Genomic DNA, 16340 nt, shown 5'->3' with positions numbered 1-16340 from the left:
GTGATGTCATTATTATCCAAAGTACATGTATAAAGACACGAATTGGTGTGAATATACTGTGTATACAACCAGAGATATAAAAAATGTGCTTTTTATGTGTAATAAGAATTGTAATGCATTCTGCTATCATATATAATAAAAAAGAAATATATATATATATATATATATATATATATATATATATATATATATTCTTAAAAAAAAAAGGTGGATAGGATCTATGAGTGAACTCAGCCAGCCAGACCCCAAATTTTTGGACACTACCACCACCCCCATGATTTTAGAGTTAAAAATTACCTTTGTAATAACAGTTCCTTACCATGTAGGACTCTGTTGCCACAGTTTAATTATTCTTGCCACCTGAGACTTAGGATTGTTGCACCTAAATTCATGGAAGATAACTATGTGTACCTCTTTGCCCAAATTCAGAACCTGATATTTCTTAATAGCATAAGGCCTAAGATATTCCAGAGTAGTGGTGGCATGCAATTTGAAAGCAATTCAGAGTGTCAATTTTGACTATTAGATAAAAATTAATATTCACAGCCATTGGTAATGATATTAATGTACTAGGAGGTAATTTGACAACACATGGTTTTAAATAGATAGAAATAAAAAACAAATAGCTCACTTCCAGAAAATGTACAATATGAATCTATTTTCAGCCCATTATTTGTTTTATACTACTTGTAATAGTGGGATATTAGAACAGATTTAAAATCTCCAAATATAAAAAAAAAATATTGTAGCAATGTACACAATTCAAAAAGTTATGTACTAGTTACCTGAATTGTGGTTACAAAGTAGTATCAATATACATTGTCTCTGTTTGTAGAAACAGGATTTTCTATGTGTTCATAGATCTAATTGGAAGTCTAGTATATTAACTTGTTAATATTTTTTCCTATATATATGAGATAATATATTTTAAAGTGTTCTATTTTTATTTCATTTCTCTGTAATGACCTGGTATTATTTTTTTTGTAAAAATTTTTTTAAATATGGAAAAGTTGGGCTTGCTAAGCTTTTGACAAGAGAAACAAGAGTGTGCATGAGAAATGAGTGGCATCAAGTCAGGAGAGGTGGGAACAAAGGGACTCCTGCTTCTGCTACACAGCCACCAGCACAGTGGTCCGGATGCTCATGAACTGCTGCTGGGCCCACTTGATGGATCCAGAATGGCAAGAAGCCCTGGATGTGGTGCTATGGATGCTATCTTGTAGGCTTTTACTTCCTCGTGTTACCTTACCCTATCCTATGTTTATATTGTCTCTCTGATCCTTAAAAACTGTACCTTTATTTATTCAATAAACATTACAATGTGTTATATGCCAACTCTCTGGGTAATGCTAAGGATACACTAGTGAGCCAAACAGACCTTAGTGGAATTATAAGTCCATAGCAGAGAGGCAGATGCTAATCAGATGGTATATAATGAAACAGAATAATTTAGAATACTGTGCTAGGAGGCCGAGCTACTGGGCAAGTGGAGAGACCCACATTACATTAGGCATTCAGTATATATTCAGAGTTCATTTTAAGCTGAGGCCTGTAGGAGGGGCAGGAGTCAGGAAAGAAAAGATTGTCATGAATGTAATAAGTATTTTAGGAAGAGAAAGAGAAGGAAAACCCTAAGCAGCAATGAACCTTATAGACCAAGGAAGTGAAAGATATTGGCTACAACATAGTGAAGAATCTCCAGGTGAGTTTGCAGAAGTCAAATTGAGGCCAAACCACACAGGGTTTTGTAAATCATCACAAGATTTTTTCTTTCTCCTAAGCAGTCAACTAGTGAGACTCTGAACTGAAAAATTAATCAGCTTAATATGGAAAATGGACTAGGGGGAGGTAAGTAGGATTTGAAGGAGCAGGAGGCTATTGATAAAAGTATGAATATCAGTTACAAGTGAAAGGCTAGTCACAGATTTAGTCACTGATATTGCTACTCTATTTAAATGAGACATTATGCAGAAGCAGTGCTAGACCATGACCAAGAATTTGCAAGACTGGCTGCCTATTAGAGATTGTGGTCTCCACTTTTGATGGCTGCCTATCTTCGTTGTTCTCCATATATGTGTTTCTGTGCTTGCCATAGAAACCCTTTTTAACTGTGGTCATGTCTGAGAGCTATACGGTTATCTTTTTGCTCTTCCCAAAGTATTGAAACCACAGTTATGAAAAGTAACGAACAAATAGGTGGTTATTATTAGGTTTCAGCCAGGCACTATGGTAGGCACCAAAATATGGCAAAGATAGTGTCCCTATCCTCATGGGACTCATTAAAGTGAGAGCAAATGTTGAATATTGAAGATTTACAATTATGAACTGTGGGAGTACCATGTCTACCTGTCTTGTCAGCCACTAAAAATCTTAAGGAAATACTCTTCCTGGATCCCAGAACTAGGGCTACCTGGTATGATTGTGCAGTTGAGATGCCTAGGCAAGAGAGTCAATGTAGACTAAAACTCTTTCACCCACTTGTGCAAGACTACATCTTCCCAGAGAAAGGGTCCATATTTCTTTGTGCTAAGGCATCTTGAAGTCTCTAGTATTAAGAAAGTATTCCCTATTCTCAAAATTGGGTGGCTCTACCTTGTAACTGTGTAACTTTTGTGTCTAGAAAAAGAATGGACTACAAAGACAATCTAGGACACTGATATTTTTAAGACAATTGTTTTCAATAAGTCCTTTATCTACAGATAAGTAGATCAACAAAATAAACTTAAGACAAAGTATCCCAGTGGGAGACAGTGGAGGAAAATTCTAGACTGTACATTATAAAGTACTGGGGTAAAGGAATTTGAGGTTCCAAGTAGGGAACTCTGGAAGAGGAAGGAGGAATATATAAATCAGGGATTGATTTCTGTATCTTCAGCCTTATTAATTGATCAATGCTTTATCTCATAATCTCAAGATTTCAGATTCATTTTCAAAATCATGGACTCTCAGCTTTTAGAAATGGGTCTGCATCTGGGAAGAATCCTGCCACAACAAATCAAGAGCCAAAAAACAAAGGATTGGGAATCACATAAAGTTTTGGCCCTTCCCAACAGTTGCATGATGTTGGCTAACCACAGTATATCTCTCTGAGGCTTTTATTTTGCTAGAAAATGGGAGAGCTCACTTCCTCTCTGAGTTAGGAAACTTGAATGAGATTTTTTTTTTTAATAGCTTTGTTTAGCACAAGGCAATAACACAGGTTTTTCATGAAATGCTGGGTTTGAGAGTTTAGGAGGACTGACTCTGAGATGAGCTGGGCTGGCTGGATTGACTGAGCCTTTCTACCTTAGGATGGTTAATTTCTTGTAGTGGGCTCGATCATATGGTGGTAACAAGGGTGGAAGAAGGGTGATTGGATCTGATCAATGCACACTGTATTCATGCATATGTATGATTAATTTGTGTTAATTTTTAAAAAAGAGAAAAGAAAAAGAAATCCTAGCACAATTGACCACAATGGGGCCAGCATAGTGGTCAGAGCTGAAGGACGGTAAGAGAAACTCCTGAAGATGACAAGCTTGATTAGCTGTGGGAGACCCTGAAGCTCACTCTTCCATGGACACCTTGATTTCATGAGCTAACGTAAATTCCCTTTTCCTTAACCTGGATTGAATTTCTCTCACTTGTAACACAAATAAAAAAATTTTCAAAGATCAATAATAAGGAAAAAAACACACTTTATAAAATAGGCACAGAATTTGGATACTCCATCATATGATATGTGAATGGCAAGTAGGCTCATGGGAATATGTTCATAATGATATGCAATTAATATCATTAGAATACACAAAGCTACATTAAAATACTCCCACTAACATGAGAATGGCTAATTTAAATTAAAAATTTAATTTTAATTTTTATTTTTAATTTAAAAAGACACACAAATAATCCTATTTTAGTTAGCTTTATCATCACTGTGACCAAAAGAACTGAACAATTTTAGAGAAGGAAAAGTTTATTTGATGCTCACAGTTCTCAGTCCCTACATGGCCAACTCCATTGCTCTGGGCTGATGGTAAGGCAGAACATCATGGCAGAATTGTGTAAAGGAAGAAATCAGCTCAGGACATAGTACCAGGAAACAAAGCGCTCTTCTCAGCAGGAAAAAAAATATATATATACCCCAAAGCCATCCCCCTACCATGACCCACTTTCTTCAGACATACCCTACCTTCCTATAGGTACTATCCAATTAATTCATTCAAGTGTATTAACTCAGTGATTAGGTTAAGTCTCTATAATCATTTCCCTTTAAACTTTCTTGCATTGTCTTACACATTTAAACCAAAACAGATACCCAAGTGGTGCCACGGATTCAGAGAAACTGAAATTATCATACATTCTTCGTAGGAATACAGGACAGAACAGCCATTTGGGGGGAAAATTTGCTCTCTCTCTTTTTTTTAATTGCTCTTTTTTTAAAAAAAATAAAATAAAAAAGCTAAACATATCTTTAGCATATGACCTGACAATTCCACTCAAGGATATTTAGCTAAGAGAGTAAAATTATGAATCTGTATCTTAATGTTTATATCTTTTCATTATCACTACAAGAGCCAAAACCAAATGTCCTTCAACTAGGGAATAGATAAGAGAATAGCTTGATTCTCTTATCTATTCCCTAGTTGAAGGGCATACAGTGAAATTAGCAACATAATAAAATAAACTACATGAGAGTTTCTTAGGTGCATTGTATTAAGTAAAAGAAAAAGAAAAGGTTACAAACTACACATCCATCTATATAACATTCTGGAAAAGGCAAAATCATAGGGACTAACAGATCAGTGGTGGCGAGAGGGGAAATTTTATTGTTTGGTATCTTTGGGTTGAGTGAAGCCACCCTATAGTAGTTTCTTCAGGAAGGCTTCATAAGAACAAAATTTCATGTTCTTTGGAGTTTAAAAATATGTTTCTATAGCTTTAATAATTGAAGAGCAACTTGGATGGATATAAAATCTTAGATTCACATTTATTTTCCTTGCATTAAAAAAAATAAAGCTTGCCATTGCTGCCTTGCTTTGTAGTTACATTAATAATTAGGTACCAGTGTAATTCTTTTGTCATTGTAAATTATGTGATCCTTTTGTCTGGAGGTCTTGAGAATTTTCCCCCTTTATCTTCAAAATCTAATGGTCTTATTAACTCAGAGTTGATCATTCCATCTTCCCAGTTACCTGTAGCTTCTGGTAGGTAGTATTTTGTAGATCATATTTTATTACTAAGAAGTTTTCTTCTATTATAGTTTTATATTTTAATGTTGGTTTTCTTCAAGAATTTCAGTTACACCTGTTTCTTGGTCTTCTATGTCACTAGCTTTATTCCTTATATTTTCCTTCATTCCATTTCATTTTCTTGGTTGTTGGCTTATCTTTCTTCCATGCCCCTATTGAATCTCCATTTGAGCACATCCTCATTGGGGACTGCAGCAGTTGAATGGTGCTCCCCTCCCCACCAAAATAAGTCCCCCCCGAAACGGGTAAATATTTCCTTATTTGGAAAAGGGTCTTTGCAGGTCTAATTAAGATTCTTGAGCTAAGATCCTCCTAGATTATCTAGGTGAGACCTAATTCCAACGGCAGGCACCTTAGAAGAGAAGGGGAGAAGACACATTCAAAAGAAGATGGAGGTGGGGACCCTGTGCTGTATCTGCGAGGCAAAAAACACCAAGCAAGGATTGCTGGCAGCCACCAAAACCTCCAAGAGGGGGATGGAAGGGATTCTCAGAGCTCCAGAAGAAATAAATTCTGCTGACACCTCGATTTCAGAACTTCTGGTCTCTACACTGTGAGAAAACAAACATCTGCTGGTTTAAATCACTCAGTTTGTGGTAATTTATTAAAAGAGCCCTAGAAAACTAATTTAGGTGATTTAATTTAGTTTTAAATTTCAGGATGATTTCCCTTTTTATTCTAAGGTTCAAGAAGCTTCTAATTCCTTCCTATTCTTTTTTTTTTCAAATCCTATTTTTAAATTTCTGTTTAGAGATAATTTTTAAAAATACTTCAAAGTGCCCATTTGAGCTTCTTTAATTCCATCTGGGATGTCGTGTGGCAGTTTTCTTCTGCTTCCTTGGGATGGTTGCTGCCGCTGTTGTTACCTCTCATGGAGTGGTTAAAGCTTTTTTTTTTTTTTTTAAAGTAGCTCAGCACAGATTTATTTCATTTTCTTCAATTCTTTTCGTGGAGTTGGGCTGATTTGCAAGATTCTTGGTTTGATGGTGCCCTCTTCTGTCAATGTGGCAAAATGCGGCTTCTTTAATGATTGTATTGGTGATTGGAAAGGGATTGTGTGTCCTCTACAAGAAACCCAAGCCTTTTATGTACTGGAGAACACAGAGCCCTGCCTTAAGGCCCTCACCTTGCACATCAGTACCATGGGAAATCATTGTCTTCCTAGGAAGCACTTCCAAAAGCACACAATACTCTCATGTTCCCCACATTTCCTTACATGGGAGGCTTTCTCTGAACCCTTTCCACCTCTATTCCCATGTGTCTCCCTCTCTAGAAATCACTGTTCTGAAATGTCCCACGGCCGGATGTGGTGGTGCACACTGTAATCCCAGCAGCTCCGGAGGCTGAGGCAGGAGGATAACAATTTCAAAGCCAGCTTCAGCAACATGGAGGTGCTATGAAACTCTGTGAGACCCTGTCTCTAAATAAAATACAAATATGGCTGGGGCTAGGGCTCAGTGTTCGAGTGCCACTGAGTTTAAGTCCTGGTACCCACCCCAAAAAAACAGAAAGAAATGCCCCATAAAATCAAGAAAGTCTAAAGAAGAAGCAGTGTGGATGGGAAAGGAACAGAAATCAGAGGGAGGGCAGAGGAAATACCTGAGGGCTGATGACATCAAGTTCTGGGAAATACTTTCTCAGGATAGGGTTAGAGATCACCAGTTTGGTAGGATAGTCCCCCTATAAATCCTCTTGAAAAATAAAGCTGATAGAATACTTAGTATTTATAAATAAATGTGTAAGAAAAATTTCATAGCTCTGTCAGAACCCTAAGCAAAGAATGTGGTAAATAACTCCATGGCGGGATTGAGAAAAGGCTTAAAAGAAAGAAAATGTTAAATGTGAACTCAGCTATAAATAACGTTTACATAATCAAAAATGTAGTTGTTGAACAGTGACTTAACCACATAAGATGCTACCTGTAACACTATCAGAAGCAGGGTACAGGGGAAGTGTGTGGGAGTGATGGATGAACAGTAATATAGTTAAGAGGTTTTGTAAACTGAAAAATAAAAACATGGTCTTAAGCCACTTAGTTTGTGGTAACTGAAGATGGCAGTAAGTACTACAGATGTGATTATTAGCATCACTGGATGGCTGAGCTATTAAAAACAGAAATCACACTCAGTCCCAAACCCTCAAGCAGAACAGCCGATCACTTGGAGGACAGTTAGCTACACTGGACTCCATCCACTCTGTAATGGAAAACATTTCCTTTTGATTGGGATTGCCATATATTCTAGGAATTAATTTTTCTTTCAGACCACAGGCCTCAGAGAATAGCATCACTATGTAGAGTGACTTGCTAATGTGACATACCATATAAAAGTGCCTTGGATGTCTGTCTGTGGGCACAAGACTAAGGGATCCACCAGTCCAACTGCATACTTTGCCTTTAAGAAGGCCCTGTCCTAACAGGCCCTGTTAGGACAGGGCCTTCTTAAAGGTCAAATATGCCTCTTGAAGGCTGAGTTGAGGTGATGTGCTGTGAGGGTGGGTCCTGTGTTCTAGGTAGAATATATAATTCTGAGATTCAAGTGGTGGGAGTAAGAAGTGACCCTACTTAGCATTATTCTCCAGTTGGAGAATTTGTACTTATCTTCCCCAAACTCAGGCTCTGTAGGTCTAAAGTCCTTTTTCCCAAAGGAGGTGTGCTTCTAGCATGAGACACATTAGGAATCCCACAAACTTAAAGCTATGGCTGCTAACTTGTTGTTGCCAGTAGACCCAAAGTTGCAGACATGAGTTACCATGATGACAAAAAAATTGACTCTGATCATTATGAAAAGGTAGATCTGAGCTACATAATGAAGGTGAGGAGGAAAGTATTTATCTCCCAAGTGGTTCACTGGGATACTTTTTGGTACTCCCATGACCAGCATTAAGTGTGAATGGGTAGGTATGACAACCGTGGCCTGATAAAATCATGGTAACCAGGGGTTCAGACTTCTCATGCTGAAGATCTGAATCATCTCTCCAAGCCCGCCACATAAACCAGCAGAAATGAGAGCCAAGGGAAAGGGAATGCTACAAAGGATGGTAGAGAAGGAAAATGAAAAATATTTTAGATGCAATCTCAGAACCAACTGAAGGAGTGAGAACTATGACATGCCAAGAACATACCCCTTGTAAGTTTTCCCCCCAGAATTCTTACCTAACCAGAATTTTGAAGAAGCTATAAGAGGACTAAGTAAATTTAAGGATGGATTGAGAGAAGCAAGCTCATCTGTGTGATGCAAGAGGAGAACTATAGCAGATGCTATGCTACTCACCCTTCAGATCTTCTCAGAGCTCTTGTGTCAATTCTGTGCACCTAACCTCCAGCTTCTGCATGCTCTGCTGCAAAGGCCTTAAATATGAGATGTTAAAAGAATTGATCAAGGGCTTTGGAGTTGCCTGATTTGTTTCAGCACTTGATTACCATGCCCAAAACATCTGGAAGTTTTACATCTCCCCAAGCTCATTAGCCAATTACTGACTGGTGTGGAGTTCAAAAGCTGTTTCTTTGTTTGGGGGCAAGTTAGCTAAGGTATAATTTACACTCTAGTATTCTCCATAGGATCAGGCCGAGACCAAAACCACACCCGAAAGTGACCATTTGCTGGCTTCTTCCTCTTCTCTTGTATCTGTTCCTCACTGCTTCCTCAAGAGTGAACCTCCTCAATCAATCACTACCACTTAATTCCTTAACTCAGCATTGACTTTTAGGAGAACCCAATCTAGGACACACTGATTAGTTCTATATAATATTAATTCTGACTATCCAAAAACATTGAAGGTCTTTCCATCTTCTAAGATTTTCTTCAATTTCTTTCTTTGGTGTTCTATAGTTTTCATTGTAGAGGTTTGATCTTCTTGTTTAGGTTTACTCCCAACTATTTTATATATTGATTCTTTTGTTGATGAACACTTAACTCGAGTTCATATCTTAGCTATTATCAATAGTGCTTCAATAAACAAGGGTGTGCAGGTATCTATAGATCTTTTTTAATTATTAAATTCATTCATATGTCCATTTCTATTCACCTCTACTCCTAACTACTTGGGTTTTTTTTCATCAGAAATATTGGTGTACATATATTGTGCCAAGTCCTGGTGACACACAATAGAATTACAAAAGCTACAGTGACTACATTAATGAAAAACTCTTGTATATCAGTTGCCTTATGTATAAACACTTCTATGCTCTTAAAATATCAACTAGAATAGAAGGACTTTTTCCTGACTTTTTGTCAGGAAAGAAGTGGGTGACACAAAAGACAGCCAAATAAACACAGATGTAACTGTTTACCCTTGCAACAACTACTGAGAAGTTGTTTAGTTTCTCAATAGAAGTTTTTTAACCATTTGGGGGAGATACTATCATTATTACCACTCTGCAGATGAGGAAACTGAGATAATATATATATATATATATATATATATATATATATATATATATATATATATAAAATATCTCAGCATGGTCCCTGTTTTCAAAAGAGTTTACAGAGTAGTAGGAAGTCAAATTACATGTGTACCAAAGAGAGAATACTGTTAGGTCTAAGTATCAACACAAGCTTGCAAAAGTAATGGCATAGGATGTTTCTATATAGAACTAAACAGTGTGTCCTAGATTGGGTTCTCCTAAAAGTCAATGCTGAGTTAAGGAATTAAGTCAATGTAATCTACATCAAAATACCAAAGACATTTTTCACAGAACTAGAAAAAAGTCCTAAGATTCATTTGGAAGAATAAAAAAACCCAGAATGCCAAGGTAATTCTGAGCAATAAGAGTGATGCTGGAAGTATCATATACCTAATCTCAAATTATATTACAGAGCTATAATAATATAAAACAGCTTTATAGTACTATAAAACAGCAATGAAAATAGCTTGGTATTGGCATCAAAACAGACATGAAGACCAATGGAATAGATTAGAAGACACAGACATAAATCCACATAGATATAGTCATCTGATACTTGATAAAGAGGACAAAAACATACGTTGGAGAAAAGATAGTTTTTTAACAAATGGTGCTAGGAAAATTGGATATCCATAAATAAAAGAATGAAGCTTGATCCCTACTTCTCATCCTGTGCAAAAGCCAACTCATAGTGGATCAAAGACCTAGGAATTAGGTCAGAAATATTGCAACTGCTAGAAGAAAACACAGGTCAATACTCCATCATATAGGTGCAGGCATTGACTTCTTTAACAAGACCCCTAAATCTCAATAAATAAAACCAAGAAGCAATAAGTGAAATGGCATTAAATTAAAAAGCTTCTGCATAGCAAAGGAAACAATTAAAAGTACAAAGAGCCTACAGAATGGAATGGAAGAAAATCTTTGCCAGCTACTCCTCTAACAGGGGATTAATATCCAAAATATATGAACAACTCAAAAAACTTAGCATTGCAAAACAACTAACCCAATCAATAAATAGCCAAAAGAAACTAAACAGACATTTCTGAAAAGTAGAAATACAAATGACCAACCAATACATGAAAGAATGTTCAACATCTTAACAATCAGGGATATGCAAATCAAAACCACATTGGGATTTCACCTCACCTTCATTATAATGACAGTCATCAAGAATCATCAAGAATCAAGGACATAAATAATAAAAAATGCCAGCAAGGATGTGGGGGGAAAGGCACACTCATGTATTGTTGGTCAGATAGCAAATTAGTATCATCACTTTGGAAATCAGTATGGAGATTCCTAAAAGACTAGGAATGGAACCACCATATGACCCAGCTAGCTCATTCCTTGGTACTTATCCAAAAGAACAAAAATCAACATACTACAGTGGTATGGTACATCTATGTTTATAGCAGTGTAATTCACAATAGCCAAATCATGGAACCAGCCCAGGAATCTGTCAATCAACAAATGGATTAAAAAAATATATGGTATATACACACAGTGGAGTTTTACTTAGCCATAAAGGAAAAAGGAATTATGGCATTTGCTGGTAAATGGATGAAACTGGAGAACATTATACAAAGTGAAAGAAGCCACACTCAGAAAGTCAGAGGAAGAATACCTTCTCTCATTTGGGAAAGAGACAGCAAAATAAGGGAGAGAAAACAGGAGTTGGATTCCACAAAAATAAAGGGGAGATCCGTGGAATAGAGGAATGAGATTGAGGGGAAGGGTGGAGGAATGGAAAAATGGAGGAAATGCAGCATAGAATTGACAAAATTTTGCTGTGTACATATATGAATACATCACAGTGAATTTTACTTTCTATATATCTATGAAGCACCCGTTAAAAAATACAATAAATAAATGGAAGTTCAGTGGAGTAGAGGAAGAAAAACTGGAGAGGGAGGAAGTTGAAAAGAGGAAGTACTGAGGACTGAAATGAAGCAAATTATATTCCATTATGACTATCAAAATGAACCCCACATTTTGTATAACTATAATATATTCATAAAAACATTTTTTAAAAGAAAACATGAAAAATACTAAAGTAAAATATGTGTGTTTCAGTTCAATTTTTCTTTGTTGTGACCAAAACACCTGACAGGAATAGCTTGGGAGTGGGGGAGTTTATTTGGAGTTCATAGTTTCAGAGGTCTCCGTTCAAAGATGGCTGACTGCATTGCTCTGGGCCCAGAATGAAGTAGAACATCATAGCAGAAGGGCCCAGCAGAGGACAATTTCTCAGCTCAGTGGAGGGGCAAAACACAGAGAGAGAGGAAGAGGCTTCAGGAAGAACAACCCTTCCAGGGCTTGTCCTCAGTGACCCACCTCCTCCAGCCATACTCCACCTGCCTACAGTTACCACCCAGTCAGTCTATTCAAACTCTGATTAGGTTACAGCTCACATATGTAGTCATTTTACCTCTGAATATTTCTGAATTAACAGAAGATTTTAGGAGACACGTCACATGCAAATCTTAACAGTTACAGTTTGTAAGATACATCGAGAGGGAAGAAAAAAAAATAATGAAAGAAACTGGGGTTGGGGGGTGGTAAACAAAGGAAGCTTGAATTAGAACGGTGTACATTGTATGCATGTGTGAAATATCACGTTAAACACCATTCATATGTACAATTAATGTCTGTTAAAAATAATTTTTTTAAGTGTTAAAAGAAGAGGGAGCAAACAGAGAGCAGGCAGGATTAGAAGTACCATATTCAAAGAGTTTAAAATGTACTGTAGGTCTGACCTGGAGAATCTTACCAACTGAAAGTCACTGAGTGACCCAATAATAAAATCTTCAATGTAAGGATGAATTTGGAAAGTGTTACAACTCTTAAGCTGCAGGCTGGGTTTGTGTTCTTTCAGTTGGCAAACAAAATACTGCTATGTAGCTTCTGATGGAATTTGCCATGGTCTGGTGAAAAATAACTCACACGAGTGAAACCAATGGGGAAAAAATAGAGATTACTAATGGCTGGCCAAGTGCAGCAGACAGTGAGGTCAGAACGGTTCCCCCAGGCCAAGCCTATAACTCTCTTTTCTTGGCAAGGGCTGCCTGGGACATTATAATCCACCACTGTTGGATTATTTGTTGGAAAACTGGCTACCCAGGGTTTCTCTGTACTTTTGCTTTCCCTAGAACTCCCAGTTGAATAGCACTTCATTGTTCGATGCCTTCTAGGGCCACACACCTTTCCTGTACAACATGTTCCAAGAAGAGGATGTCTCATATCTGAAAAAGAAGTATCATAAAGTTCTCACAGGCATTTCTCTTTTGATCTTCTTCCACATGGATTCATGAAGTCTCATTGTCTTTGTCTCAGGCTGAACTGCTGAGTTCCAGACTTTCAGCCTGTGCCTATAGACTGGTCCTTTTCATTCCTGTAACCAATCCTCCAGATACACTTTTGCCAAGTGGTTTTAAGAGTTTCCTGATGAAGAACTCTATATAACTTTTTCCCACCTGTTTTTATGTTTCTGCAGACTTTCTTGGGCAAGAGATTAAAACAGACATCCAAGGGAGCACCAGTGAGAGCTTTGGATAGCTCCAGGACTGCAGCTTTCAGCCCGAGCCCTTGTTTATTCAGGTGGGCTGTGGGCTTCCACCGAGAAGAAAAGTGGCCCTAGAAACAAAAACAGGCCCATACCACCACAGAAACACGGGCTCAGATCTAATGTCTGGAAAGAGTGGGTCACTTTTGTAACTAAAGAATTTTAAATTCACTTATTTAAAGCCACCACACTTCCTTGAGGTTCCCATAATCATCTTGCCTCCTGCCCTGGTCCTGGCTGACCTATGTGCATGCAGGCACATACATACCCGCTGCAGTGCTTCTCTGTCAGAGACCAGGTTGGCTTTCCAAAGCGTTGCTTTGACCTTGGCCCTTTAGTTGGAAATTCACCCTCCTTGAACATTTACCTAAACAGGACTGAGAAAATGAATCTGAAATGATCTTGCTTCAAGACAGCCGTCTCTCTCCTTTTCTCGTTCTCCTCTAATGCTAGGCCGCAGCCAATTTTGCTACCTCTTTCACCACCATATTCAATGTTATTGGAGCTACAGAATGCTCATTTCATGTTGATTTTATATTTCAGAGGCATTTCAGGAAATCTAAACTTATAGGATTATTTTCACTGCAGTCCTCTGGAAAGGGAAATAGGAAAGTCAGCATTCCTATCCTCCATTATGGCCCCTTGAATTTAAACAAGGCAGATTCACTTCAACTCTGCCCCCTCCCCCAGGGATGAGGCCTTTATCTTTACCAATGAAGCAAACAGATGCCCACAGAATCCCTATTTCCAATCTCTGAGACAGGTCTGAATGGTTCAGCAAAATGAGATTTTGCTTAATTAAATTTCTTGAAGTGTTTTTATTCATTTTAATTTCTAATAAAGAGATACTTGGATTTCTGGCTAAATTGGAGTGAAAGAAACTGAATTACTCTCCTGCATGAAACAACTAAAGAACCAGAAAAAGGGGCTGAGGTTGTGGCTCAGTGGTAGAGCACTCGCCTTGCACATGTGAGGCACTGGGTTTGATCCTCAGTACCTCATAAAATAAATAAATAAGTAAAACAAAGGTACTATGTCCATGTTCAACTGAAAAAAAAAAAAAAAAACAAAACAGAAAAAAATATGAAACAAAGGCTGTTAAGATTCAGGTAGTAAATAACAACCCCTGCGAAACAGGAAATAACAAGCTTAGAAGCAGTATCTGGAGGGACCAAATGGTTTCCAGGAAGCTTAACTGCATCCCTAGCACATAGCTCAAGATATTTATCAGAATATAAAAATACCTATCATGCAAAAAGAAAATATTTACAATGTCTGGCATCCAAAGAAAAACCACTAGTCATGCAAAGAAGGAGGAAAGTTTTTCCCATAATAAAGAGCGAAATCAATTAAAACTGACCCAGAAGTGCCACATTAGATAAAATTAATGATCAAGGATGTTAAAACTGTATTTTATATATTTAAGAAGCTAAACTAAAAATGAAATCTTCAATAGCTCAGAAAAAAAATACTTTGGACAGGATTAATGTCAAATATTCATGGCTGATATAACATGGCAGAAGAAAAGAATAATGACCCCAACAAGGAAAACTACCCAAAATGAACGAGAAGTAAATGTATTGTTTTTTAAATGGAAAAAGGATCAACGAACTATGGGGCAGCAGTAAGCAACTAACATTTGTGTAATTATGTTCCATGAGGGAGAGAAAAGAGAATGGAAGAAAGGAAATCTTTAAGGAAATAGTGCCCAGAACTCAGGAGTGCGGCTGTGATCCCATTTGGACCCCAAAACTAAGAACATCAATGGGCACTGTAAGAGGAGCAGTTTCACTTAGACCATGTTGCCACTCTTCCAAGCTGGCATACTGCCACTCACAGCGGATACCTCAGGACCCACAGTTGTTACAGAGGGAGGAAAGAGTTGGAGGCAAATATTTAGCTTTTCCACTATTCTGAGACCCTTTACTGGAGACACTCTCTGATCTTGCCTCATGGGAAACACTGAGGTGTCAGAAAAGTTAGACCGTCTGAAATCAGTTGGAGACAAAGAACATTGGTGGGACTCACAGTGACTAGCACAGGGATCTTAGTAGCTCCTTTGCATTCAGACCAACAGAGACCACCAAAGAGGCTATAGCTAGCCAACAGCATTGCTCTGCAAGAAGCACAGTCAATGGATCTCCACGGCCCAAATCTTTGTCCAGCTTCCACACCTAGCCATAGCGTTCACCTCAAAATTTTATGAAGCTGAGAGATGAGGCCAGGTCGGCATTGTCCATAAAAAGGAACCTCTGACCTTGCTCCATCCCAGTTGCCAAACTTCAATCTAGAGAAGACCTGGTGTACTCCTTAACCCTTCCTGAGGTTTAAAACAAAAAAAAGCAGGGACATGGAGGACATGGAGGGAGCATATGGCCCTACCCAGGCCCAATGGCCAAGCAACCAATATATCAAGCTTTAGTCCATTACTTAAGACCACCCAAGGATAGAAGGAAAGCCCAGGTCCATGCATATATATGAATAAGGCCTCTGGTTCTGTCAACCTTGAGTGGCAAATAGTGATTCCAGACACTTAACTCAGCCTTGGAGCCCAGCATAGAGACCTACCCAATGACAAATCCCAAACTGCAGTACTGGTGAGTCAGGCAATTGCAGGGCACATACAGCAGCTCTCACTGCAGAATCCAGCCAGTGGTCTCACTGGATTGAGAGGCACAGCCAGAAATTGAACTCAATTCCTGTCCACAGTTAACAGTCCAGCCAAACTAGAAACACAACAACAAGGTCTGTCTGCCTGAAGTTGCCCAATTAGTCCAACCAGGATCAAAAGCTGGGTTAAATATTGAAGATCTTACCAGCACCAAAGAATACAAGTGGAGGCTGAAAGGGGTGACTGTCTTGTCTAATGCACTGGCACCAATGCCAGGCTGCAAGAATTATTAGAAGTAAGGTAAATAGGATAATCACCAAAGGAAACTAATAAAGTTCTAATAGTGGGTTTTGAAGAAATAGAGATCTATAAAAAGAACTAAGAATTCAGAATAACTCTCTTAAAGAAGTCCAGGGAACTACAAGAATACAAGGATAGAAAATTGAATAAAATTTGGAAAACATGAGCCATATGAGATTGACAATGAAATAGAAACAAACAAGCAAAAAAAAAAAAAAAAAAAGA

Source organism: Marmota marmota, unplaced genomic scaffold, assembly GCF_001458135.2.
Source record: "Marmota marmota marmota unplaced genomic scaffold, marMar, whole genome shotgun sequence".
Classification (NCBI taxonomy): Eukaryota; Metazoa; Chordata; class Mammalia; order Rodentia; family Sciuridae; genus Marmota; species Marmota marmota.
The sequence above is the reverse complement of the archived record's forward strand: the minus strand, read 5'-3'. Positions refer to the sequence as shown.